Genomic DNA, 4170 nt, shown 5'->3' on the forward strand with positions numbered 1-4170 from the left:
GGGCCCCGTGGGCCATGGCCGCTGAGCCTGCACGTCCAGAGCCTGTGCTCCGCAACGGGAGAGGCCACGGCAGGGAGAGACCCGCGTACCGCAAAAAAAAAAAAAAAAAAAAAATTATTTTATTGAAGCATAGTTGATTTACAATGTTGTGTTCATTTCTGCTGTACAGCAAAGTGACTCAGTTATACACATATCTACATTCTTTTTCATATTCTTTTCCATTGTGGTTTATCCCAGGATATTGAATAGAGTTCCCTGTGCTGTACAGTAGGACCATATTGTTCATCCATCCTGTATATACTAGTTTGCCTCTGCTCATCCCAAACTCCCAGTCCATCCCGCCCCCACAGGGAAAATTTTAAATTAAAATTTATAGTTTAGATTTGCATTTACCCCTACAGGAATCACAGTGTCTTGAATGAAACTGGGTGAGTAACGCATTGCACACAGAGATCCCTCAGGAGTCTGCTCATGTTTGAATATGATCAAACATGACACCATTCTGGCTCTGGCTTCCAGTATTTATCTCAAAGTTAATATTGTAAAGATCAGGCTCCTAGGGTAGGTTGTTGACATGCATCTTTGTATATTCAGAACATTTCCCACGGCCTCGGAGATCCTACACCTCACCACTTCCTGACCTGGGGAGTCCTGAGGCCTCTCACCCTGAGACCCGTTGCAGAGCAGAATGGAACCCGCTTTGCATCTAAGGCGGAGGTGCTGTCAACTCTGTGGGCGACAGAAGCTGTGCTCAGACTGTCAGAAACAAAGGACGTGATTGTTCTTCCTGTGAGAACAGCCTCGAGAAAAATTCTCAAGGGAAAAAGATCTCCCTACCTCTTGTTCAAAGGAAAGCAGGTCACAGTTTCATATGATTTCGGGACAGGGTTGCCAGCTGGAACGCCGGTCACATCTGAAGTGCAGACACACGTGAACGTTTACATGTAAGTGTAAGCATGTCCCACACTGGGTGCCCCGAGTGTGTATTTTATTTGCTGAATCTGTCAGCCCTGTTTCGGGTGGAAGTGAAGTGGGTTTCTCTGGATGTGCAACTTTTGGAACATTTTCTCTTTATATTATTCTCTTAAATCCCAAAGTTGAGAGTGTTGCTATTTTTCAAGACTAGAAATATTCTTGAACGTGACCATATTTGGAGACGGGGCCTTTAAAGAGGTGATTGAGGTCAGATGAGGTCACTAGGGTGGCCCTAATCCCACATGACCGGTGTCCTAATAAGAAGAGGAGATCAGGACACAGACACGCACAGGGGATGACCACGTGGGGACACAGGGACGAGGCGGCCGAGTACGGCCCAGACATAGGAGAATCTGTCGCCACTGTGGCCTTGGGCCTCCAGCCTCCAGGATGGGGAGAAATAAACTTCTGTTGTTTCAGCCACCAGCTGGTGCTGGGGGGTGGGGTTTCTGTTACAGAGGAAGGGGGCACCTGCCCAGGCTGGCATCCTCCAGTCCTTCTGCCTGTCTGCCTGTCAGTCCCCTCAGGACAGGCTCCCAGCTGCCCCTGGGGGCCTCCTGCACCTGCTGCCTCTCTCGTGTCGCGGCGTCTCCTAGGAAACCTTGTGGGGAATTCACTGGCCGTCCAGTTGTTGGGACTTTGTGCCGTCACGGTGAGGGCCCAGGTTTGATCCCTGGTCGGGGAACACGACGCCACAAGCCACACAGCGCGGCTGGAGAAACAAACACAGGGACCTTATTGTGGCCACTGTACACGCCCGGTGGCTTCACAGCCCTTGCTCCTCAAGAGGCCCATTTCATCTTATTATAAAAATATCTTATTTACAGGTTGCACTCTCATAAGACTGTCTCCTGAAGCAGACCATAAGCTTCCCCCCACCCCAGAGCCTGCAAAGCGCCTGACACTTGAAATCGGTATTCAAGGAGCGGGGAGGCCAGACACACAGCAGGCGTGTGAGGACAAGCGGCCTCAGACCCGCCTTGAACCATGCCCTCCCCACGGGGTAATCACAGTAACCACCCGCCCCGAGCGGGGAGGCTTGGACCTGCCGTCTCCCTAAGCCTGCTTTCTTCTTCAAAGGACAGGGCCGTGACTTCCTGGGGGCCCCCGGGGGTGGGGGTCATCTCAGCACTGGCCGAGCAACCCCAGCACCAGCTGAGCCCGAGGTTTTCTCCCTGAGTCCTTCTGTGCACTAGGTGACACAGCCCGGCCAGGGTCACTCACCTAAGGGGCGAGCCTCCAGGACCCGAGTTCCCACCCCTGCAGCCATGGGGATGGTGGCTTTCCCCTGAAAAGAGGCCCACATAGGGTGATCATGTGGCCTGGTGTTCCTGGGACAGTCTGGTGCCAGCTGTGGTCCCTGCCTGGACCTCACCCAAAGGGATAAGAAAAGGGCAGGAGGGATGGAAGGGACGTGATGATGAAACCACACTGAGATCCAGGCCTCCTGCACTCGCTGCCGGCCGGCATGGGAGACGTGGGCATCTGGCGGGGTCACTGGAAACCTCGAGACCTCCCCACGTGGATCATTTCTATGCCCCGCCACCCCCCGGTCCTTAACTGTGTACCCGTGACTCTGCACATGGCCCTGCTTGCTTTCCGGGAAGGGTAGGAGCCGTGTAGGAGTGGATGGCCTTGTGAGGACCCTCTGAGCACATTAATCCCGCTGTGCCCGTGGTGGCCCCAGACCAGGAGCCCAGGCGGCGCACAGCGGGCCGACGGTGCGCCATTTAAAACTAATTATTGGGCTTCCCTGGTGGTGCAGTGGTTGAGAGTCCGCCTGCCGATGCAGGGGACGCGGGTTCGTGCCCCGGTCCGGGAGGATCCCACATGCCGCGGAGCGGCTGGGCCCGTGAGCCATGGCCGCTGAGCCTGTGCGTCCAGAGACTGTGCTCCGCAACGGGAGAGGCCACAACAGTGAGAGGCCCGCGCACTGCAAAAAAAAAAAAAAACCAAAACCAAACAAACAAACTGGGTTTAGTACTTTACTGGAAACGGTGTGAGCAGCGCTGCTGCAATTCGGACCATCCATCCAACTTCCCCATGGCGAGGCTGCAGTGCCTGGAGGCCGGCCCACCCTGACCCTCAGTGACCACCAGGTTTGGATGTTGTTACCATGGCCCTTTCATTACCCTCAGGTCTTCACCGTGATAGATGACGTTGCCTGGACTTTCCATTAGTCTTGGGGGGGACCGGCACCCCCAGAACTTAAGAGTTCTGACGGCATGTCTTACTTTAAACGGCAGCAGCTCTTACAATCAGGCGACAAGAACAGGGAGTCCCTGCAGGAAGAGGGGCGTCTGATGGGTGCTGAGTGGACACTGGGCTGGGGGTGGCCAGCCTCCCCAGAGGAGCCAGGGTCCCTGGGCGGGTAGTTCCCACACAGGACCTGAAGCCTTAGTGCTGCAAAGCAGGTTCCTCAAGCAGCCTGACGGTGGGCAGTGGGACACCAGGAGCTGGCAGCACCCCAGCCTGGGCATGCCCTCGCCCTGAGGGGCCTTGCCCAATTTGGTTCCCTTCCTTTGGGTGTGACCTGCCTGTGTGGACAGTCACAGGCTTTGGGGGAAGGGCATCTGGCCGGTGAGGGTGCCCGGGATGCTCAGGGCACTGGGCGTCTGGAGGTGGATGGAGGGGCACCAAGGACACAGGGGTCCGGCTGCCTCTTGCTCCCAGGTGGGGGGCTTGGGCAGACGCTGCAAGGCGGGGACCAGCAGCCCTCAAACTGCCCTCTGGCTGCGGACCCTCCTGGCCACCTCGGACATGGGTGCTTTCTCCCTGGATCGCTCCTTCCACTTTCCTGGAGGGCGGCCCCCTCTTATCTAACGCTCGCCCTCGTTTCATGTGGCCCCAAATGCCCTTGGTCGGGGGTACTGCTATCACACTCAAGTCCAAGTGCCCGTATCCGTGCTCTGTGTTTCCTGTTAGGGCCGGGACCAGGGAGCTGTGAGGACACAGTGGGAGATGGAGGCTGGAAAGTGCCTGAGAAGGACAGGAGTTAGGAAACGAGGCTGAGGGAGAGCAGGAAGTGCCCGCCAGGCCCGCCAGGCCAGGGGAGCTGCTGGGCTGGGCCAGCGGGGCTGCGCGCTGGGCCACTTTGGGGCACGAGAGGAGTGAGGGCAGCCGTACCGGACATGCTCTTGGAGACAGGGAGTAGGAAATGTGGTTTGGGCCCCAAAGAAAGGCCGGAACGGGTGC

Source organism: Lipotes vexillifer, unplaced genomic scaffold, assembly GCF_000442215.2.
Source record: "Lipotes vexillifer unplaced genomic scaffold, Lipotes_vexillifer_v1.1 scaffold791, whole genome shotgun sequence".
In the NCBI taxonomy this organism is placed as follows: domain Eukaryota; kingdom Metazoa; phylum Chordata; class Mammalia; order Artiodactyla; family Lipotidae; genus Lipotes; species Lipotes vexillifer.